The 25,569-nt window shown below is 44.5% G+C and overlaps 1 protein-coding gene and 1 pseudogene across 2 annotated transcripts in view; both read left to right on the plus strand.

Moving 5' to 3' along the window:
• The window catches only part of LOC127194016 (3-alpha-hydroxysteroid dehydrogenase), a 1,235,587-nt gene that overhangs the window by 47,606 nt on the left and 1,162,412 nt on the right, over window positions 1–25,569 (plus strand). The gene's annotated exons all lie outside the window — the stretch shown is intronic.
• Window positions 7,868–16,462, plus strand: LOC127193648 (60S ribosomal protein L23a-like; annotated as a pseudogene).

Genomic DNA, 25,569 nt, shown 5'->3' on the forward strand with positions numbered 1-25,569 from the left:
TACGCTTTGGTCTTTCCTGGGGATAGCAGTGTGCAGCATAACCCTCATTTGTAACACTGGGCAGTGGCAGACAGCCACAGTCTCAGCCAGTCACACAGACCTGAAGGGGACAAGCTGATGCTGTACAGTGCCAAGTTGATAATGAGTGACATTCAGTAGGCTAGGTGTTTATTATTTTATATGTGTGTGTGATTAAAAAAGTATATGCCACATGTGTACAGATGCCATGGAGGCTGAGGAGGGCATCAGAGCTCCTGGAGCTGGAGTTTCAGGTGGTCATGAGCCACTTGCTGTGCATGCTGGGAACTGAACTCAAGTTCTCTTGGAACAGCTGCAACTGTTCTTAGCCACTGACTCGTCTCTGGAGCTCAAAGTTGGGTGTTTTAAATGCATTATTTCAGAGTATAATAGGTTTATTAAGACATAATGCTAACCTGAGTCAAGGAATCTCTGTAGATAGAAGACGACAAATATATGGATAGGTGATAGATGATAGATAGATAGATAGATAGATAGATAGATAGATAGGCAGATGCATGCATGTATACACATATACCTATGTGCATAGATGATAAGTTAACTGCTTTGGGAGGTGAAAAGTTTTTTTGGATCTAAATAAGCACTGAAATATAACTCTGTTATCAGAGGCAGTTAAAGAGCTTGTCAAGTCTGAGAATTGATTTATTTCATCTTCAGGCTTCCCCTCTAACCTCTGTGATTCTATAAGTAGCCATGAGCGTTCAGATGGAAAGTCCTGGGCCTCCTGCGCTGCACAGTAGGCATTGCATGAGGGCAGATAGAGTTACATTAATAGTGGCACCCAGTGAGAGCTGCCGGCGAGGGGCGGAGCGAAGAGAAGATAGACTGGAAACAAGGGATCAGGCTTTGCTCTGCCTCCTGCCACCTCCAAGGAGCGAGAGAGCCAGGTGGACCTGCGGCTTGGAGGAGAATGGGTTCTCACAGTGTCTGAGCATCCTGTCAGCTTCACCCAGCCTAGAGTCCTCTGAGAAGGGAGTCTCAGCTGAAGGGTTAGAGGTCAGACTTGCCTGTGGGCATGTCTGTGGGGTTGTAAATAGAGACCCGAGGTTCTCTAGTGCTATTTTAAATGTAAGTAATATATATAATCAACTTAAAAGGCAAGGACCTCGTTCCTTGGAAAAGTTTAAAGAGCAGTTTAAAGCTCTGCCTGCCTGACACGCTTTCAGAACAAACAAGTTTGGGTAAAGCGTAGGGGGCCAGGATGAGAACAGCTATCTGGTGAGGGTCCTGAAAACCTGAGCAGCCCAAGGCAAGAAGTCAGGGACCCAAGTGATAACACAGAGGACCCCCAAATCCCCTGACCACTCAGGAGCAAGGGCAGGGGCTGGCGGGTGGGGGTGGGGGCAGGGAAGGGAGGGCAATGAGAAAAGACTTAAAATAACAGAAATCACCACACCCCTCCCCCACCAAGAGTCCTGATTGCTCACCACTTGACCACTCATTGTGTAGCGGAGGTGACAGAGCAAGGTCTTCACCAGGATAAGCATGAACGGATCCAGAGACTGAACATCCACCAAGACACTTAGAATCGTGCCGCGTGAGAGGGCATACGCATGTGTTATGTGCTTGTGTTAATATCAGAGCGCAACCTTGGATGACGTTTTTTCTCAGGCCTTGGCTACCTTTTGTTTGACACAGGGTCTCTCATTGGCCTGAAGCTCCACCAAGCGGCCTACGCTAGCTAGGGAAGAGTTCCAGGGTCTGCTGTGCCTGCCATTTGTCTCGCCATTACTGGAATGTCAAACACACGTCATCACATCTGGCCTTTTACGCGGGTATTGGGGACCACACTCGGGTCCCAATGCTTTGTCAATGGAGCCCTCTCCCCACCCCCAGGACAGTCTTAAATTGCATACATTCCAAACATGAGAGTGGTCACTCAGTTACATCGTCTATCTGAACTTTCAAAGGGGGAATCCAGAGGGAAGATAATTTCTCAGCAATAGGGGTAGCAACCACCATATACCTGTCTTTGTTGAATTTTGTTTTGCTATGTTTCCAGTGCTTCGGGCTTTGAGAAGCTTTGGATGTTAGACCAAAGATAAAAATCTGAAAACCAAGTGGAAACTCTAAGTCCCTGGGTGTTTACTCAGATTTCAGGCCGATATTTCGAAACACCCGCAGGTGACAGCCACCCTCAGAAACTAGAAACTGCTCGTGTCTCTTCTCAAACTTTAGTTTTTCTCCATTGCCCACTCCCTTCCCAGGCCTCAGAATTAAGACACCATCCTTCTTGTCATGAGAGGTATCTTTAAAGTGTTCTACAGACAGGACATGTGTTTTCTAGCACCGCAGCAACCTCTAGTGTCCACAAATAGTATTTCCTCCAGGAAGGAATTGAATGCTGTTCCATACATTCCCCTACAGTCTAGCTGAACCTGTGAGCTCCAGGTGCACTGAGATATCCTGCCTCAAAATGAAAGATAGAGAGTAATTGATCAGCCCTGACCTCTGTGCACACGGTGTACACACACACACAGCACACAGACACATACACACACAGACACACAGACACACACACACATACAGAAACACACAAACATACTCACACACAGACATACACAAACACAGACACCTACATACACACACACACTCACACACAGAGAAATACACAGACATACACATACACACACACACAAACAGACACGCACAGAAACACACACCCATGATGCTTGGGGCTCCCTTTGTCTGACAGTCCTGAGACTGCTCTGCTCACACGTGCATTTCTCAGTTCCTCATGGAAATCTCTCCAAGTCATCTGGTAAATTTCTAATTTGTTTATTTTCATGCCTGGCTAGCCTATAGTACATAATTATAGTTTTGCAGCCATTCCTTCGCTAATGGGCATTCAGGGGTTTTTTTTTTCCCCCATTCCTGCCTGCTGCTAACTATGTAATAATAAATAGCCTCATGTATTTGCTCTAATTTTCAGGAGTCAGGCATTCTAGAGAGGAAGCGCTGGGCTGTCTGTACTGCCATTTGTTTGCCAGGAAAGCACTTTGCAAATCAAACAATGAAGATGAAGAGAATGTGCCTACACGCTTTCAGTTGCTTCTCATTTTCGCTGGTTTGCTGGGTAGACCATGATAGTTGAGTGTTGCTGATACAGTTTGCATTTCCCATTAGACAATTATGCTTCTAAGCTACGACATCTTCGTGTACTTTGTGCCTATTTAGATTTGGTCTGCTATGATATTTTCCCATTAATGTCATTTACCCAATTTTCTATTGGCTCACATAATGTTTTTTATTTTGTTTGTTTCAGAAGTTTGTGGTTTATATAATCATTTGCAAACAGAACTCAATTTTATACCTCAAATGCCTTTTATTATTATTTAGAATTGTTACTGGTGTTTGGAGTCCAGGGTGGATATATCTAGGTTATTGGCATCTCATTCAAGATATAAATAAAAAATGTACTCAGATCTAAAAGCAGCAAGAATACTTTATTCAAAGCAGAGTGATAATTCAGATCAGGAATATGCTGTCAGCCAGGTGTGGTGGCTCCCACCTTCTATCCCAGAACTCAGGTGGCAGAGGTACTCTGTGAGTTCAAAGCCAACCTCATCTACAGAGTGAAAGCCAGAACAGCCAAAGCTACATAATGAGACCCTGTCTCAAAATAAATTAAGAAAGGAAGGAAAGGAAAGATGCTGTCAAGACTGACAACAGGAGCCAGGCATGATGGCGCATGCCTGTAATCCCAGCACTTGAGAGGCAGAGGCAGGTGGATCTCTGTGAGTTCAAGGCCAGCCAGGTCTACAAAGTGAATCCAGGACAGCCAAGGCTACACAGAAAACCCTGTCTAAAAAAAAAAAAAAAAAACAAAAAACGAAGAAGAAGAAGAGGAGGAGGAGGAAGAGGAAAGCGACAACTGACAACAGGGCCCAGCCAGGTAGCTCAGTGGTTAAGTGTGCTTGCCTCTCAGACTGATAGTCTGAATTAGATTCCCAGGAATCCACAGTGTGAAAGGAATGAACCAACTTCTGCAAGTTGTCCTCTAACCACCCCACAACAGACACGCAGCAGAGACAAACAAACAAGCAAATAAATGTAATTGAAAATTAAAGTGTGGCAGCAGGCCATAAGTGAGAACACTCAAAGGCCAAGATTACTGTTGGGGCTGCTCTTGTGAGATTTAAGAGGAGCCGTTTGATTACTAGGGAGTATGATTTGGGTGGGTCTGTATTTTGATCAATAGTTTTTCAGCTATATATCCACTTCTCTGAGTATATCTCTTTCTATAATTCACTGGATTAATCATATGTATCCCCACATGCATACAATGGCACATAAGGATTCTCTTTAAAAGTACATGTTATGGGCACAGTTTGCCTTATTTATATTCAACCTAAGCCAGTTCAGACAAGATTGTCCTCCATACCCTTACAACCAGACATAATTGAAGTACAATCAAATAGGATTGGGCAGTCTGATGGGCATTAAAGGAAGGAGAAATATGTTGCATTGTTCAGAGAGAGATGTGCATGCAGCTGGGGGGTGGGGTTCCACATTGCTAACAGGTGCATTGTTCAGCAATGGGTGTGTGCATAGCATATTTAGGTTAGGGTCTCAGGCTGTCAAGTGCATTGTTAGAAAAAGATGTGTGCATAAGCCCAGGGCAAGTGGAGCCCCAGGTACTAAGCTACTCCCTATGCTTACCTGCCCCAGACCCAACAGGTTCCCATTTGGAGTTAGAAAGACCCTATTATACCTATATTTGCTTATATACCTTTTAAGGACTACATGTGTATGGGGAGATATAAGAAGATACAAAGTCAATTGTCCAATGGTCTTAAAATTCCAGCTGTGAGGAAGAAACAATAGTGTCTGGTTATATTAAACTGTCAATTTGATGAAATCTAGAGTCATCTGAGACGAGAGCTGAGAGTCACAACTGAGGAAGTGCCTAGAGCACACCGGCCGGGGTCATGTCTGTGAGGCCAGCCCATGTTTCCCTGCTGCAAGTGTTTCCGGGTTATATGTGTGCAAATATTAATCAACTGGTGTCTTTATATTTGTATGGGCTTTTTTGGATTCTTGCACTATTTTATGGATTGTAACTCTTTATCTGCAAGGAGTACATTTCTGTCACCTAGTGATTACCTAGCCGGGTGTACCAACCTTTATACAGACTGTTTTTTCTTGTACACACTGACTACTGAGTGACTAATGGACAGTTGGTGTGTACCCTGTGTGCACACTGAACAAAAGGATAATTCATGTCTCAGGAAGGAAAAGCAATGGCTTTTTATCATGCATGCTTCTTTCAACAGTATACAATGTAAAACATGGTTCTTTTATTTCTGTAAATTTCCACTCAATCTTTTCTTGACGTGTTGACCACAAACAGCTGAAACCCTGGAAAATGTGGGTGTGAGGGGTTACTCCACTCACATACACACACATTCACACTCTCACACTCATACACACCCACCTGCATGGCCCCATACAAACACACTCTGCACACTCCACAGTCACACGCTTATACTTTCAAACTCCAACTCATGCTCACACACACACACACACACACACACACACACACACACACAGACACACACAGAGAAAATCTAGCCTGAAAAACACCATAAATCTGACTGCATTAAAATGCAAATTTTATTTTTTGGCACTAGTGTGAGCATGTGGGGGGTGTGGGGGGGTATGTTTTGAGGATGCATATTCATGTGGGTGCTAGTGTGGGTGCTTATAGAGACCAGAGGTTAACCTCAGGTGTTATTCCCCAGGAGCCGATCACCTTGTTAGTGAGTCAGGATCACTCAGAGGCCTGGAGTTCATTGGTTGGCTGGCTGTGCAGACAGCCTGAAACTCTAGAGTTACAAGCGCTGCCATTCTCAGCTTTTTCTTACATTGGATCCAGGGATCAAGCTCAGGTCCTGAGGCTTCACTGACTGACCTATCTCCTTGATTCAAAATGCAAATTTTCTATAGGACAAATGATGTCATTTTTAAGGAAGTTGCCCATAGTCCCATAAACAAACCCTGCTCATTCAAGCTGCATTAGTTAAACTCAGTGGGTCACACACAAACACACACACATACACACAAACCCACAAACGCACACACACATGCACACACACAAACGCAAACACACATACACACAAATGCACACACAAACGCACACATACATACACGCATGAGCACGCACACACATACACGCATGCGCACACACGCACACACACACACACACACACACACACACACATGAACGCAGATTTGATGGGATAAAGAGGGGGCTCATTGGAAGGGGTAAAGAGGTGAAAGAGTAATGCTGGTATAGCCAACATATGATATACATGTGTGTGAAGCTGTCGAAAATAATAATAACTAAATAAACTCTAAAATGGGGAAAGGCCAGCCAGAACAAAATGTCTGACTACTGAAAACGTATTATGCATAAAGTGATGGTTTTTTTTTTTTAAGTTTATTTCTAGGTATGTGTTATGTGGTGGTGTGTGTTGGGGGAGGCACTACATGTGAGTTGTGCTCAGAGGCCAGAAGAGGGTGTCAGATGCCTGAACCTGGGGTTACATGTGGTTGTGAGCTGTGCCTAGAAGACGGGAAGAGGGATCCTCTGCAAAGTCAGGGCACACTGTTAACTGCTGAGCCATCTCTCCAGGTCCCACGGTGCTTCATTTGGATCGACAATCCACACAGTGCTGACACATGCAGGATGGGAGTCTCACTGAGGACTCTTCCAGAGTAGGCTGTGCCATGGGCATTCCTGTACGGGGTTTTCTTAGCTGGGTTAGTTGATGTGGGAAGCCCTACCCTGAGTGTGCGCAGAACCACTGTAGGGCTGAGACCTGGTGGGAGTGATCAGCAGAGGTCAAGCTAAGCACTAGTGTTGCAGAGACTCCCTTCTAGGTGAGGCTAGAGTTGACAGGAGGAAAGAGGAAGAGGAGGAGGAAGAGGAGGAAGAGGAGGAGGAGAAGAAGGAGGAGGGAGAAGGAGAAGGAGGAGGAAAAGAAGAAGAAGTGGTGGAGGGGGAGGGAAAAAACCAAAGATAGAGAATAAAGAAAGAATTCTTTACTACTCCTATTGCACATTATATGCAAATCTGAGCAATATTTTTAAAGGAATAAAAAAGATATACAGGCAGGAATGGGGGGAAAAAGACCACCATCACCACCACCAACAATAACAACCAACAACCTAACCATCACACCACAGTTTCTTTCTACACTTAAGTAATAGTGTCTCTAAAACAGAAAAGGCAAGAAATGTAAGGAGCCAGCTTGCCACTTCCTGAGGACCAGTGTGATGACTACTGTTATTTACCTTACTTTGCTTTTTTTTTTTTTAACCATTTACATAGTGGAGTATTATTTAGCTCTTTTTTTTTTTTTTTTTTTTAATTTACTTTCCAGTCTGACTGCAGTCTCTCTCACTCCTCTCCTCCCAGTCCCACCCACACAGCCCCTTCCCCAATGTCCCATTCCCTTATCCTCAGAGAAGGGGAGATCCCCATGGTTACTAACCCTTCCTGGTACATCAAGTCACAGCAGGACTATGGGCATCCACCCCTACTTAGGCCAGACAAGGAGCCCAGCTAGGTGAAAGGAATCCAAAGGCAGGCAACAGTCAGAGACAGCCCCCCCCTTCCCCAATTGTTAGGGGACCCACATGAACAAGCTGCACATCTGCTACATATGTGAGGGGGCCTAGGTCCAGCCCATGCATATACTTAAAGAAATGTTCAACGTCCTTCATCAGGGAAATGCAAATATAAATGACTTTGAGATTACATCTTGTACCCATCAGAATGGCTAAGATAAAAAAAACTCAAATAACAGCTTTTTTCACCAAGATGGTACCGAAAGTAAAGGATTCTCCTGCCCCTCCCAAAGCCAAAGCCAAAGTGAAGGCCTTGAAAGCTAGCTAAGAAGGTGGTGCTGAAAGGTGCCCACAGCTATAAAAAGAAGAGCCACATGTCACCCACCTTCTGGCGGCCCAAGACCCTGCGGCTCCGGAGGCAGCCCAAATAGCCTGGAAAGAGCGCACTCAGGAGAAACAGTCTTCAGTACCATGCCATCATCAAATTCCCCCTCACCACTGACTCAGGGTTAATATTATTTTTATGAAACAGTGTTTGTTTCTCTTAGCTTATTTCTTAACCCAGCTATTACACAAATAATTGGGACTCTCTTATAATACAAGGTTTCACAACACAATCTGAGCAGTTGAAGTCTGTTCTTAACCCTCTGTGCTATTTTGTCTCACTTCCAGCAAACATCCCAAACTTGTACTTAGTAGCTTTCCTCAGCTCCAGATCCTTCCTCCTGATCTTCCTTGGACCTCTCCCTGTGGCGGAAGCCCCTGCTTCTTCTCTTAACTCCCCCTCCCCTGGCTGGCAGGAAGTCCAGCCCTATTCTCTCCCCTGCTCATCAACTGGCTGTAAGCTGCTTTATTGACATAACAGGGAGACAATTGGAGCACAGTGTTTACACAACATTGAGACAGAAACCAGCATTTAAACTACACAATAACCTTAGGCCTACATTTCCCCCCTTTTAGTCTAATAATCAGCTCTTTTTCTTACAATAACAACTATATATAATATAACAATTATGAAACTTATCAGGTAAGACTTACATTTGTATACTTGGCAAACTTTGGATAAACTATTTTACTATCTATCAATATCTATCATCCTAAACAATTTGTTTAACTGTGAGACTATAACTAGCCTGCAACCCCATTAGAGACTTAAGAAAGAATAAATATCACCTTGATATGTAGGAAGCACAGGAAAGCAGCTTCCAAAAGTAAAGAAATGACAGAGATATTTGCCTGCCTGGACAGTCCCCCAAAGTTTCTTCCATAATTCTGAGTCAGAATATTTGACATACTTTTCTGTGAGGCAGGGATTATAAAGGACTTGCCTACCTTGTCCTTGCAAAGCTCAGCAGTTGACTCTCCGGCATCCATTTTGTCCTGTTGGGACAGTATTCTGTCTGTAATTGACACAAGGGCATATGTGGCTACCTTGCCACATAAGAAGCCTTTGATGCTCTTTGAAATGGAATGGGATGCTGCCAGGATCAGACCTGTTGCATGTCAAAAAACAAAACAAAACAAAACAAAACAAAAAACCTTCAGTTAATAGAATGTTTAAATGCCATATTCTATTGATCTCTGAGGTTTTTGCAGACCAACTATCTATCTATCTTATCTGAATTGTTTGTTTCTAGCTATTTTTTACCTGTCAATCTAGGAAATATATTTTTGTAATTAACTAACCTAGTATCTAACATGACTTCAAGTTTGCTTGTCTGACTGATACACATTTCCTAATTATCCTAAACAGTTGGCAATAGCAGCTTTCAGAAAGACTAGAAATTAACACTGTAGTTTTAACAGTTACATAGGTACAATACTTTGGCATGTTGTTGTTAGTAATTAGGCAGCGGTGCAGCCATCCCAAAGGCCTGAGGACCATAGGAAAACAGGAATCCTCAGAGTCACCCTAAACTATGTCACTGTCATCAGAAGCACATCACCACCGGCTGCCAGGATTCAGGTCCCCCTAAGTTACCTGTGCACTTTCTGCACATGCGCCAGGTCACTTTATAAAAGGAGCTCACCCATCCTCTCCCTCTCTTCCTCATGTCTCCAGAACAAAAACGAAAATCCATCTCGGTTCCTAGACCTTACAAAAGCCCTTTTACAACACACTAACCTAGACCCTGAAAGTACAGAGGGCAGCCAACTCTTGACAACCTACTTATTTTCCCAGAGTTACCCTGGCATTAGGACTAAACTTACAAGGTTGGAGAGAGGACCCCTTAGCACTGGCCTTTAAGGTGAACCATGGGACAGATGAGAAAGCCAGTAAGCAAACGTACCAGATATTGGCTAAAGTCATCTGACAGTCTCCGGCAACTACCCAAGGCCCCTTGCCTCCAAGAGGCAAGGGACCACCAGGTGTCTGTTTCAAATGTGGACAAGAGAGTCACTGGACCTGGGCTTGCCCAGATCCCCATAGGCCACCAGGGTCATGCCCAAAGTGCCACCAAGAGGGACACTGGTCTGTAGACTGACCCTGTGTCCCTTGTGACACAGGGACATCACTCCCAAATTGCCATCCAGCCGATATCCTAACCCTGGCCATGGATGACTGAGGGTGCCCAGTTCCCTAGCCCCCCAAGTCTGGGATGTCCAGAACCCCTCTATCGCTAGACACCATCCCCCTGTGGTCAACCAGCTACAGGATCCTACCCAATCCCAATACCCACTGAGTGTTGAGAGCCTAAGGGGACCCAAGCCTATTGTATCTGAACTCTTAAGACAAAAAAAACCCTCCTCCACCCCACTTCCTCTCCTTTTAATCCTCCTATACTTGCAGCTAAGAAGCCCAATGGAACTTACCACACAGTTCAAGATCTCCGACTTCTCAACTCTGCTGTGGTCCCACTCCACCCTGTGGTAGCTTCCTCTCCACTGTTCCCTCAGGGACTACCCATTTCTCCTTCAGTCCTGGATTTCAAGGACGCGTTCTTTTCTTTTCCCTTTGATGTTCAGTCACTAAACCTCTTTGCTTTCACCTGGCACCCACTTCTCTACTCAGCTCACCTGGTCTGCCTTGCCTCAAGGATTCCGAGACAGCCCCCACCCATTTGGCTAAGCTTTAGCTTCGGAATTACTCTCCTCATCTCTCCCGAACTCTAAGCTTATATAATACATAGATGACCTTCTCCTCTGCAGCCCCTCCCTACAGATTAGCAAAACTAACCCCTCTGTGCCCCTAAATTTCTTATCTTGCCACGACTACAGAGTCTCATCTTCTACCTGCCAGGTCACCTGTTTGAGAATAACAATTACTCCAACCCACAAAGCCATTCATTGCCTTAGATAGAAAGCACCTGATCCAGTCCTTAGCTGTTCCCTTCACTAAAGAGGAGATTTTGTCTTTCCTAGGAATGGCTGGTTTCAGGCTGGAGTGATGGCTCAGAAGTTAAGGGCACTGACTGCTCCTCCTAGTAGGCCCTGAGTTCAATTCCCAGAAACCACATGGTGGCTCACAACCATCTGTAATGTGACCTGATGTCCTCTTCTGGCTTGCAGGTACACATGCAGGCAGAGCACTGTATACATAGTAATAAATAAATCTTTAAAAAAAAAAAAAAAAAAGGAATGGTTGATTTCTTACGTTCCTGGATCCCTTCCTTTTCTCTTCTCACCCGGCCTCTCTATGAGGCAGCCCAGGGCTCCTTACAGGAACCTCTTCTCAAACCTGTCACCAAGCCCTTTCATAGGCTCCGAAAGGCCCTTCTCCAAGCACCAGCTTTACATCTTCCAGGCCTAGCCCGCCCAGTCTCTCTCTATGTAACAGAAGTGGAGGGCTCTGCCCCTGGAGTGCTAGGTCACCAACTGGGTCCTTCCTTTGCACCTGTAGCATCTCTGTCACAGAACCTGGACCTCACCACCCACCTTGCATACATGCCTTAGCTGCTGCTGAGCTCCTTATTAGAGTCTAAAAAACTAACATTTGGGTCACCCATTACAGTCTCTCTCTCTCTCTCTCTCTCTCTCTCACTCACTCACACACACACTCTACCTCCTTCTAGGCTTTTCTCCCTCCAGGTGGCGCTAATAGAGGTTAACATCTCTAATCTCCTTCCCCAGCCTAATGCTAACTATGGCCCTTCTCGGTCCTGCACTGAAGCCTTGGGGGCCTTTCCCATCACTTACAACGAGGTTCAGACAGTTTCTGACTGTCTCCTTCAAGAAGAGATCATCCCTCGCTTCAGGGTCCCTGCCTCCCTCCAGTCAGGCCATGGCCCTGAGTTCACCTCTCAGGTGTCGCAGACACCCATCTACAGCCCTCAACATCCCTTGGCATTTTCATATCCCATACCACCACCAGTCCTCAGGAAAGGCAGAATGAACTAACCGATCTTTTAAAAACATATATTCTTATTAAACTGTCACAGGGACTTCAACTTGGCTGAGTAAACCTCCTGCCATTGGCCTAAGGCTAAGAGCTCTCCCTATGAAACCTTTGAGCTCATGTATGGACGGCCGATTCTAACTCCCGGTTTCTCACCTAATTCCTCGCCCCTCCCTGACCATCTACTCTCCCCCTTACTCTGTCATCTCTGCTCCCCACTATGGGACTTTACTGACCACTACCTACCAAGCCCACACACTAACCCCTGTCCATCTCCTGTCAACCCTGGAGATCAGGTCCTTCTCTCTCCTCCGGACCAACATCCCTCAACTCTTTCCCCTAATTGGTAGGGCCCCTTCAAGGTAACTCTTGTGGCTCCTACAGCTGCTAAACTAGAAGGCACCCCTCACTGGATTCACCTACCTCACTCAGGCGTTTTAATCCCCCTCTTCAAGATAATGCCCCTCCCTACATATCAACTCCAACAGGAGCCTGCTCCCTCAGGCTCCGGAGGACGTCGAGAACAACCACCTTGTCTTCTATTCTGGAAGAATGAAGCGTCACTCCAGCAGCCATGTTGGACTCCACTGGATTGGATACGTATTTTCCCTCCTCCCCCTCTTGTCTGTTTCCGTCCAGGACAACCCTTATGTTTGGAGATTTGAGGTTCAAAAGACCCTCATTCACAACAAACAGTCTCTCCAAATAGAGTCAGGAAATTGCTCTCTGAAAGGCTGTCAAAAAGCCAATTGAAATCACCGTCACCCCCACGTTTGTCCCTCCTCTCTCATTTGACAGAAGTTCTGTTTACTTCCTCTTTGACCAAACAGAAAGTCATTGAAGGGAAGGAGCAGACACTTATGGGGACTGCTCCTATTGGTCATGCCGGGTCCACATGCTAGCACAGAAGAACCCCTTCACCCTTACCGAAAGATCCTCCTCTTCTACATCCAGGACCCAGGGGACCCCAGATGGGAAACAGGTATCACTGGTAAATGCTACCACCACCACACACCTGAACTCTTGATAAGTACAATTCAAATCCGGAGGAAACGTGTCCCAATCACCCAGACTTATGACATGGAGAAGGTGGAGAAAGTGATTAAACACTCCTCTAAGGTCAGTGCCTCTCCGACAACCTCTCTCCTAAACAATACAAACCTATCTTATTCCAGACTCTGACCTCCTTAATGTCACCCAGCCTGGCCACTCTGCAGATTGCTGGCTGTGCGTCCCTCCTTGGACCAGCTCAGAACTGCCACTGACAGCATCTCCAGTTACCCAGTAAGATAACTCCCCCTCACCATTCATCAACTGCCCTAACTCTGGTGTTGCCATGACCCACTACCTCTCTCATACCACCCTCTTTGGAGTGGCAAGCTGTTTCAAGGCATCTGGAACACACTCTGGGGGTCATTAAGTTCCCTCAACTGCAATAAAACTGTAACCCTGGATACCTCATCTCAGCCCCAATGCCCCACTGCTCACAGCATCTCAGTTCTTTGTGGTACTTGGGCTGTCACTGTCTACCTGCTGGCTGGTCAGGGACTTGCACACTGGTGTGTCTCTTCCCCAGGTTGGGAGTAATACACGGAGAAGAACCTTCACCAATCCCTGTTGTGGACTCAAAAGCAAATAGTTCAAATCTTGCCCCTCCTGGCTGTTTCAGGAACAGCCGGTATCAGAACTGGGACAGCAGGACTGGCCACTCCACCAACCCTATATTCTCAGCTTTCTTCTCAGGTTATCCAGGACCTCCATCAAGTGGCTCACACAGTATTAACTCTCCAGGGACAAATCGTCTCTTTGGCAGCAGTGGTAGCCCCAAATCCACAGGGACTGGATCTCCTCACAGCTGGAAAGGGTGTGGTCTCTGTCTCTTTCTCCAAGACGAATGCTGCTCTACATCAACCAGTCGGGCATAGTAAAAGATAAAATTCAACAGCTTCTAGACAGATCTCCGGAAGCAAAGAGAACAGCTGGAGGCTTCTAGCTCTGGACCTTTGAGAATTCCGTATAGACATGGATTCTACCCTTCCTAACTCCCCCTCTGCTCATTTTTCTGATCTTGCTGTTTGCATCCTGCTTTATTAACTTCTTCTCTACATTCCTCCAGCACCAGATACAAAAGATCTCCAATCAAACCTTTAATCAATTGCCTTTACAGGGTTATCAGCCTTTGACCATAGAACCAGACGCTGACTACAATCAAATATACCCTGATAGCGAGGATCAGCCATATCCTGAGAGAGACCACGCCCCTAGTCAGCAGGAAGCAGTGTGATGAGCAAAGCTCCGCCCACATTCCCCCTCCTCACCATCACTCCCTTTCTAGTTCTTCATTTCTTTTTATAATAACCAAAAGTGAGGGCTGGAGAGGTAGCTCAGAGGTCAAGAGCTCTGACTGCTCTTCCAAAGGTCGTGAGTTCAATTCCCAGCAACCACATGTTGGCTTATAACCATAATAAATAAATAAATATAAAAAAACAAAAGTGAGGGATGTTAGTAATTAGGCAGCGGTACGGCCATCCCAAAGGCCTTGAGGACCATGGGAAAACCGGAAACTTCAGACCGCTCTCATCAGAAGCACATCACCGCCCCTCAGCTTACCCTTTCTGTGCATGCACCAGGTCACTTTATAAGGGGAGCTCGCCTGTCCCTCCCCCCTTCTCTGTCTCTGTCTCTGTCTCTCTGTCTCTGTCTGTCTGTCTGTCTGTCTCTCTCTCTCTCTCTCTCTCTCTCTCTCTCTCTCTCTCTCTCTCTCCCAACAAAGCCTCCCACGTGGGTCTGCCACGTGCTGTGATTTGTGTATCTATCACATAGTTACCCCATGCAAACTCTAACATTTGTAACCAAACATCATCTTAAATCTGTCTTAATATACAAAGATCTATATCAATCTATATCAATGTAATATTTTTAGCTTATTGATGTTCTTTGGTCTAAAAGTAGATTCAATAATGTATCTTTTATGTATCATTCTTATAACCAACACCTTTAAATAATAATAAACATTTCCACCCATAGAATAACCCAAAATCATCCCCTCACATGGGGATGGAGTGTAATTTTCTTTTTGAGAGGCCCAAGAAAATTAGGATACTGTCCAGTCTTAAGAAAGCTAGTTGAAACTTTTGGTGTTCGATCTTTTGAATGCTGAGAAAGTTCAGAGCTTAACTCAAGTCCTGACTGGAACAGTCTGTGACGCTGGATAATATAGATAGCTATTTTGTAATTGTCCCAGATGAAGATTTTCAAGGAAACATTGTCATTGAGGCCATCTCTTAACGTAGAATCACCTGAGATGCTTGTCTTGTCTTTTGTGTGTGTGTGTGTGTGTGTGTGTGTGTGTGTGTGTGTGTGTTCCTCTTGCTCTGCAAAATATTAACTCAAAGGTATTATACATTTTTCTATTAATAAATGTATGGATTGTGTACTGAACATAGTTCAGTTGAAAGGTGTTTCTCTGCTCTCTGTTTGAGTAGGTAAGACACCAAAATGTAATATAAATTTTTATCTATTCCATTTAAAAGAATGACATGATAAGTCCTGAGGATTTTGTAGCCAAAGATGTATTGGTCATACACAGTTGAAATCCTGGCCAGAGACATTTTCATGCCTCAGTCAGTCTCAGAGTTGTTCCCATGTGGAGGGATCAGCAAGTTATGTTACCTGTCCTGTTTGGTCTTCTTGATTTCTTTTCTTCTGTCTGAAGCCAAGATCTTCAGGAGGTCTCTCCCTGTCAAACTTTATTTCCAAAAGCTTGGGTAGAATACATAGCTTTTTGCTTCCTGCTGAGACAAGGGCATATACTCCCAAACACACTATATTTCCTATCTTGGAGTTAGGACCTTTTTACCCTGATTTAATTCAGCAGTCTTTTATAAAATGCAGTGTATCTTAGCAGGTATGCTACTTGTCTCATCTAAAAAAAAAAAAATTTAAATCAATATATCATTACTTAATCTATTTTGGGAAGATATAATATTGCCCTTCTGTTTTATGACTACCTTTTAAAAATTACTGTTATATCTTTTCATAATTGTTTGACCCATAGGATGATAATTTCTATCTGTGACAGGTTTCATGTAATAATGTTTTAAAAACTTGTTGTATTCCAATAGATACACATGCTGAAGCACCTCAACCCCAATTTGCAAAGGCATCTCCAAGACTGTCACCATCTCTAACAAATGTTTAGCCTTAGAGTCATGCTGCCCAGAACTTAAGGCAAAAGCCCTTTGGAATTCTGAATGTGAATGTTATGCCTACAAGGCACCTGTGGAAAAAAATAGAGGATAACAACACACTCGTGTTCATTGTGGACGCCAAGACCAACAAGCACCAGGTCAAACAGGCCATGAAGAAACTCTATGACACTGATGTAGCCAAAGCCAACGCCCTGGTAAGGCTGACGGAGAGAAGAGGGCACACGTTAGGCTGCCTCCTCATTATGATGCTCTGGGTATTGCTGAAAAGATGATTGGGATCATCTTAACTGAATCCACCTAGATAATTCTAAATATACACTTTTTTTACCATTTAAAAAAAAAACTCAAGTGACAGCACATGCTGGCGAGGATGTGGAGAAGGGGGACACTCCTTCATTGCTGGTGGGAGTGCAGACTTGTACAACTACTGTGGAAATCGATGTGGCACTTTTTCAGAAAACTGGCAATAGGGCTACCTCAAGACTTATCCATACCACTCCTGGGCATATACCCAAAAGATGCTCCACCACACAACATGGAAATTTATTCATAGCAGCTTTATTTGTAATAGTCAGACTCTGAAAACAACCTAGATGGATAAATAAACTGTGGTATATTTACACAACGGAATACTACTCAGCTATTAAAAACACGGATATCATGAAATTTGCAGGCAAATGGATGGAACTAGAGAAGATCATCCTGAGTGAGGTAACCCAGACCCAGAAAGATGTGGATGGTATGTAGTCACTTATAAGTGGATATTAGCCATAACGTACAGAATAAATATGCTATAATCCACAGACCCAAAGATGCCAAATAACAAGGAGGGCACAAGGGAGGATGCTTGAATCACACTCAGAAGGGGAAATAAAATAGACACCTTATTTCATTTTAAAATGTTATTGCTAGGTCTTCATCGCAAGCAGAGAAACTGGTCCAAGAGAACAAATGTGCAAGTTTAAATTTAGTCACTAGGGGGCGACTTAACATCATTTTTTCTTTTCTTTTCTTTTTTTTTATTAATTTATTCTTGTTACATCTCAATGTTTATCCCATCCCTTTGTATCCTCCCAATCTTCCCTCCCTCCCATTTTCCCATTATTCCCTTCCCCTATGACTGTTCCTGAGGGGGATTACCTCCCCCTGTATATGCTCATAAGGTATCAAGTCTCTTCTTGGTAACTTGCTGCCCTTCCTCTGAGTGCCACCAGGTTTCCCCCTCCAGGGGACATGGTCAAATGTAAGGCACCAGAGTTCGTGAGAAAATCATATCTCACTCTCCACTCAACAGTGGAGAATGTTCTGACCATTGGCTAGATCTGGGTAGAGGTTTAAAGTTTACCGCCTGTATTGTCCTTGGCTGGTGCCTTAGTTTGAGCGTGACCCCTGGGCCCAAATCTGCCTATCATAATGTTCTACTTGTAAGTTTCTAGGACCCTCTAGATCCTTCTACTTTGCTATTCTCCCATGCTTCTCTCATATACACTATGGAATACTACTTAGCTATTAAAAACAAGGAATTCCCGAAATTTGTAGATAAATGGATTGAGCTAAAAATGATCATAATGAGTGAGTTAACCCAGAAGCAGAAAGACTCAAATGGTATATACTCACTTATATCTGCATACTAGCCCAAGGGGCATGTCCCATGAAAGCCTTCCCTTACCAGGAAACTGGGACAGAGAGGAGGACATCCTATTGGGACTCTAAATGAGAGACTTAACATTATTTTACTCCCAGATTCTGTGCCCACCAGTCAGATTATGGGTTTCAGAACTCAGGAGGCTGGGACAAGAGGAACACCAGGAGGTCAGGGCCACGAAGGGCTGTAGAATGAGACTATGTCTCAAGAAAATACACATGTTGTGTACACTGGGCAAATCCATCCTGTCAGATATGGGGAAACAAGTTGTTTTTAGTGGCCCAGTTTATGGGTAACGTAAACTGCCTTAAAATGTATTTTTGAATTAAAAAAAATAATTATAGTTAGGATGATGTTTGATATAAAAATGGATAGCTACTTCCAACTTGAACACATTAATTCTATGTCAAATTTTTCCTAAAACATTGTCCATTTTATGTTGTTTTGTTGTTGATATTTTGCGTTGTTTTTGTTTTTTTACTTTTAAAAAGGTTTTGTTTTAATGTGTATGAGTGTTTTGCCAGCATGTATGTGCACCACGCGTATGCCTAATACCCTTGAGGTCAAGAAGAGGGATCAGATCCATTGGAACTGGAGGAACAGACTGCCGCGAGCCTCCATGTGGGTGCTGGGAATCAAACCCAGTTCCTCTGGAAGAGCAGCCAGTTCTCTTAACCACTCAACCACTGAGCCATCTCTTCAGTTCCTATGATACTTTTTGTTGTTGTTATTTTTGGTTGGTTGGTTGGTTGGTTGGTTGGTTTTTCAAGACAGGGTTTCTCTATGTAGCCTTGGCTGTCCTGGACTCACTTTGTAGACCAGGCTGGCCTCAAACTCATGGAGATATGGAGATCCACCGGCCTCTGCCTCCCAAGTGCTGGGATTAAAGACGTGTGTGTGCCACCACCGCCCAGCATAAGTGATTTTTTTTTTAGATGTATTTATTATGTATACAGTGTTCTGCTTGCATGTACACCTGCACACCAGAAGAGGGCACCAGATCTCATTATAGATGGTTCTGAGTCACCATGTGGTTGCTGGGAATTGAACTCAGGACCTTTGGAAGAGCAGACAGTGCTCTTGACCTCTGAGCCATCTCTCCAGCCCCTATGACACATTTTAAACCTACACAAGTTATGGATGATCTTTCACAAACTAACCTCAGTTTCCAAGGAAGTTCTTGCTGTTACTCTTTTTCTCTACTTTCAAAAATAAAAGCAAAATTAGTTACTGCAAAAGCTAAGTATGGGTGGCCAAACGGCCCTCTGAGATGGGGGTCCAGCAACTGTTGCCGCTGTTGGAGAAGATTGCAGGCTCCCTAAAGGAAACAGTGACTGGACTGCAGGTGGCCTTGGGGCTTCACAGCTGTTAGCAGGAGCTAGCAAGCCTCCAGGTTGCTTAGCAACCTCTGACATCATCACCTGCCACCATCCATTGCTCTCTTTGTCTCTTACTCTCTGTCTGTCTTTCTGTCCCCTGGTGCTCTCCTGCCCGTTTCCTTCTCTCCCCGTGCTTCTACAATAGATCTTATACCGTGTATGTCTGTCGCATGTCGCATATTTAACAACAGCCCTGACCACTGTCCGTTTACTCTCTGCTTTCTCCAATCACCTCACGCTGGGGTTTTCATGTTTTCCTCACTTGTGTCCCTTCTTAAAACGTAAGCCAAAGTAAGTTACTACTTACGCTGCTTGTTGTCACGTATTGTATGCAAACAGTCCTCTTTCTTGACTATCTTTTTAATTCCATTAGAAGATTATTGCTTTTAATTATGTGTGGCAATCAAAAGGGTAGAATTCTTTGAAAATTACAGACACGTACAAGGTAAAATTGGACTCGAAAACTGTCTCTCTCGTCAGACTCTGTGGGAGCCCTTTTTTTTTTGTTTTTTTTTTTTTTTTTTTCCAGTCAGTTCCCTGCCCTTTTAACTTTTGTAGCCTAGTGTCTTTTTCCTTCCCTTAAATGTCCTCTTATGCCATTGACCTTGCTACGGAAATTTAATGGCTTACAGTGGCCTCTCCTGAGGTCCTCACGCTGCACAGACCTACTGGCCTGGTAACTCCACTTAGGAAAAGAATAACTGTGTGTGAGAAATGAGTGTTGCTGAGGCCAATAGTTATTCATGCTCTATTATTTATTTATTTATTTATGTATTTATTTATTGCAAGGGTTAGGGTGGCTATATAGCCCAGACGTGAGCTCACTTTGTTACTACCCAAGCTGATCTGAAGCCTTCAGCCTTCCTGGCTCAGGCTCCAGAGTGCTAGTATTGCAAGTCTATGACGCCACCATGCCCAACTTATTCCTCCGTTTCTTTGTTTATAAAATGAGAACTGACTGGCCCCCAACTACGTTCCAAATATCGTGGAAAAGAGAAGTCAATTAGCAGCATTGAGGCCCTTAGCTGTTTCCACTCTAGCAGGAGAGGGAAAGACTTTCACTCAGGTTCATGAGTAAGGTGTGTCTAGACTAGGGCTGTCTGCGATGGTGCCTCAGACACGCCAGGGTCCTCTGGGACACTGTGACAGTACACAGAGTTGTTTCTGCCGTTATCAGTAATAGCATGTGATATCTAACAAGGTCCAACAGCAGCCTGGGAGTGAGCCAGAGAGTCATGGTCCGGAACAGAGGTGATAAAGCCCTGGACACTGGGTTGGACTCTACAGTTATATATTTAAAAAAAAAAATTCAAAAGGAGCCATGTGGCCTTTGTGTGAGAACCTGCAGAGCTCCTCCCTGTGCCCCTGGTTCCAAATAGGAGTCTACCTACACCAAGCCTGGCCTTGTTTTGACCAGGACGCTCTTAGCAAATCCCTTTGGGTCATTGAGAAGTCTGACTCCCCCTCCCCCCACCTGAGTACTCACCATCTGTAGACTGCTAGAAGTTGGATGTTGTGACTCAGAGGGGACAATCTCTTCAGGCATGGAAGTGCACAACAGGACACACTGGGAGCTGTCTAGTCTGCGCCTGGCATCCTTACCCAGCACACTGAGGGACTGAGGAACAAAACATAAAGTAAAAGACTACTAGTGTAGGAATGCAAGGAGGGAGAGAGGGAGAGAAGTGCTTTGTACTAAAGGTACAGCAGTAGCAAGAGTAGCAAGCGCCACTCTCCTGCAAAATCCTCGCTGTTTCTTTTGTTGCAGAAGAGAAGTCTTAGATGAGGAAATACAGGCTCAAATTTTTATCTCCACATCCTTGATACTAAATACACTGTTTCACACACATTAGGTTTGGGGGAGGGAAGGAAGGGCGGAAGGAGGGAAAAGGGAAGGAGGAAGTGAGGGAGGAGAGGAGGGAAGGGAGGAGGGAGGGGAGGAGGCAGAGGAGGAGGGAGGAGAGGAGGGAGGGGAGGAGGGAGGGGAGGAGGGAGGGAAAGTTCAGCTTCTTTGTAGCTTCTGCGCTGTTCTTTTAGTAATTGACAACAGCAATACAGCACATTTTCTATTATATATACACATTATGCATTTTTATGTACACATATACAGATTGGACTAGTTGCTTGTGTCAGTGCTGTGACAAAATACCTGAGAAAAGCATCTTAAGGAGGGAAGGGTTTGTTTGGGCACACAATTCCAGGGAACACAGTCTGCCATGGTAGAAACATATAGCACCTGTGTGAGGTAGTTGGTCACATGGCATCTGTATGGAAACAGAGGTGGATGCTGCCACTGTGTGTTCTCCTCTGTTCAGTCTGGGACTCCAGCCCAGGCCATGGAACCATTCACGTTTAGGGTGGGTCCTACCTCAGTTAATAGAATCTAGATAATCCTTCACAGACAAGCTCACGTATTTGTTTCTGTTATGATCCTAAAGCCCATCACACATACGCACACACCATCCCACACATATATAATATACCATAGATACATACATCTCACACATATACCATATACATTACACACACCATACATACCAAACATACACAATTCAGCATACATATCTCACACATCCACCATATACATTAAACCATCACACACACACCACAACACCACACACACACACACACACACACACAGAGGTAATTTGAGACTAGTTCACCACCAGAGGGAAGCAGAGGAACATGACAAGAAACGTAGCTGCCATGAGATGTTTCGTGAAGCAGAATGAATCCGGTTCTTCCTTCACTCCTTCATCCACAGTGGGTGTCCTTCCGGGGAAGCAGGAGGGCAGTCAACAAGAGAAACAACGGGGGAGGTGGCTATGATGCAAGTGTAAAATGTCACAGTGAAGCCCACTACTATTTTGTACAACTAATGCATACTAATGAACGGAGTGTATAAGGCAAAAATCTGCTTGTCATAAAGTGATGCAGAACTCTGAGTTAAAGTCAGACGGGGAGCCTCTCGGGCCCTGATATAGGACTCTCCCCCTATTGCAAGGGTCTACAGACCTACGTCATACCCTCTTCCTGTCAATCGCATACGTGATCAAGGGCCCTCAGGAAACAGGCCTTTGCAGAGGTCCTTGTCCTTCTGAGCCCAGCCACCTCATCCATGGAAGGGTTATGCTAATTCTATTCACTGGGTCAACACTCAGGCCATGCAAACTGAGCAGTGAAAATCTCCTCCAAACTAGCCAAGAACCCTACAGATGACAATGCAAGCACTGTTGCTGACTGAGCACTGGGGTCATAAGTTTATCTCTTTAGTTCTATTCTTATAATTCCCCCAGGAAGAGCCCACAGATAGAAGGTTCTAGAAGGGAAAGAGCTAACGGTCAGTGCTTTTAGCATAAGAAGCTTTGGCAACCAGGAGGTAATTGTTGCTGAATTTCTTAAATGCTCACATTCAGAAGACACATAAACTTACCAAGTAAAATGAGCTCCATTCTTGTCATTTACCAGGGACAGGTGAGGAATGACATTGTCTATGGCCAACTGGGAGACGGCCAATCTCCTGATATAGGACTCACCCCCCTATTGCAAGGGTCTACAGACCTATGTCATACCCTCTTCCTGACAATCACATACAGATGGCCCTGTTATTTATCACCACTCCCAATTCCTTAGTGGCCACCTGCTATGTGTCTCAAGACTTCTAGAATCAACCAACACATGATGAAGATTTCTCCCTCCCTAAGACAAGGGAGTGAAGAAGACATAACAAATAGGCTAGCTGTGTAGTACACTAAAAGGCAATCCTGTTGTAAATTAAGGGAAGCCCAGTCATAGAGGACTTGAGTGTTGAGTGAGGAAACTTGGGTAGGGAGTTCCAAGGGCCACAGCCAGCATACATCTCCATATGGTCACTAACACAGCCTCAAATCTAACCCAGCAATCCAACCCTGGTTCCTACTGTTGACCTAGTAACTAGTGGAAAGGGGGGAGGGAGGTGGGGAGAGGGGGAGGGGGGAAACAGAGACAGAGACAGAGACAGAGACAGAGAGAACAAAATACTCTGGCACTTCTCCCTTGGGCTCTAGTCAGTAAGGTCCCCTCTGTGTCAGGTAGTCTTCACAGTGACACCTTGACTGGAACTAGAGTTTACGTTCAGGACTGGAAGGACCACATCCCTGTTCTGCCTAGAAAACTATTTGCTCATGAGTTTGAGGAAGTGACCAAACAAGCACACCAGACCCTACTAAACCAATGACCTAGGGGAAAGGCCAGCCTTCCGGATGTGACGAACGCTGGCGTCCAACTGCATTTGAACCATCTACGCCACATGATGGCGAGTGTCCTCTGCCCTTCTCTGCCGCTCAGCCTCCCGGCGGCTGCTTTTTCTCTTGCTTCCTCATCTCATGACTCTGGCAAAACGTCAGGCTGCTTATTCAACCTGCCGGGAGACACACTCTGTGCCAAAGTAAAAGAAAGAGAGAGAAAGGGCTCTGTGCAGGCTCCAGGGCACTGGCTGCTGGCCTAGGCAAGGGCAACACATCCCAAGGCCCCATCAACAGCTGGAGGCAGACAGCACAAATGAACCCTTAAATTCAAAGTCTGCACTGGGAGAAAAAAAGAAAAGGTTGAGGTTATTCTTAATGTTATGAGTCTGCACATCCACAGCCTGAGGCTCCAGGCACCCACTTTCACGCCGCCTAACAGAGACTTTTTGAGGGCCTACTATGCACAAGACACTGTACTAACAGTTCTTTACTTGTGTGGTAACTGTAGAATACATAATGACTCTTATGACTCAGCAGGAAAATAACAAAAGCCCCAGCTAAACATTGAGCAATTGAATAGATATCTCTCTTTTTTAAAAAAAAAAAATGTGCAAATAGCCAGTAACAACATCAAAAGATGTTCAATATTATTAGTCATTACCCTGCAAAGACCATTGTAAAAAATATGTGATATATCTTTTTAAAAATCGTCTGGCAGTTAAATTCAAAAATACACTTACTACATGAGCTAAGCATTATGCCCTTATAGTTATTTACTCAAGAGAAGTGAAGACATGTCCACATAAAAAGGCATATACAAAGCTTCTTTGCAACTTTACTCATTATGACCAAAAGGAAAGAACATCAGTGGCCATCAACCGATAGGCAGATGTGGTATGGCCATACAGTAGAATGCTATTCAGCAATATGAAGGAATACATTGCTAGTACATGCTGCAGCACTAATAAGCCTCAGAAACACTAGCCTGTGTGGGAAAGGAACGGCACAGAAGGGCATACACTACAGAGTTCCATTTACATGGCAAGACCAGCACAAGCAAATCTAACATGATAAGAAATGTGTCAGCAGTTTCAAAATCTGGAGTGCTAATGAGCACCAACACTTTGGGAGTGGTCATCAGAATGCTCCAAAATCAGACTGTGGTGATAATTATACAACTCTGAAAATATATGGACAACAATAAATTATGTACTTTAAAATGGTTGTTTTTATGAGACTTATAACTCAATAAAACTTTTATTAAAAAAAAATCAGCTTTTTGCTGGCCAGGAAGGTTCCTGAGGCCTCCAAACCAATGCAGCATTGTGCTGCTGCTGCTGCTGCTGCTGCTGCTGCTGGTCGTCCACCAGAATAGTAGTAAGACACTGTTGTTGAACTGTGGGCTTTAGTTTTAGGACTTAGGGAAATAAGCCTGGGACTGAGCAGAAAGATGTTCTCACACACTTAAATTTTTTTTTTTAAATGTTCTAATTCACCCAAATTTTAGGAGATGACTGACCCAGGTCAAGGACTCACACCATCCGTGGTGCAATGTGTGCCCCATAAATCAGCAAGTCAGCATGCAAACTACAAAACACAGCCCCACCTCACAGCGCAGACACACCAGCCTTCCACACTGCCGACAATGATAGCCTAAAGTACCACAGAGGAAAGGGGCGACTCAGGCTAAACCCCACTTACTATGCTTACCACGGAAGGTGGGGGAAAAGCTGAAAGGGGAGCCACAGACACACCAATCAGAACTCAACAGCCACTGCTAAGTAACAGGAGCTGGTGTCCGTGTGTGTGTGTGTGTGTGTGTGTGTGTGTGTGTGTGTGTGTGTGTGTCCTTGGAAATCATCTCTTTCCCAACTTCATGTATTTATTAAAGGACGAGTAGTGATCATCTACATTACATCAGAAAGCTTCAGAGACGGACAAAGCATGGGTCTTCACAAAAATCTACAACCTAAGCAGGGAGAGCTGAACACAGGTAGATAGGGTGAGATAGGATGCCAGCCGCAAGCCAAAGCTGCTGCATAAAGATGTGAGAGACTAGGGTCCTCCCAAACAATTCCTAGATCTCTCATTGGGGACATTTTCCTAAGACAACTGATTTAAGATCCACACTTCCTTCTTCATTTTTATATTAATGGAT

Source organism: Acomys russatus, chromosome 9 (genome assembly GCF_903995435.1).
Source record: "Acomys russatus chromosome 9, mAcoRus1.1, whole genome shotgun sequence".
Taxonomy (NCBI): Eukaryota; Metazoa; Chordata; class Mammalia; order Rodentia; family Muridae; genus Acomys; species Acomys russatus.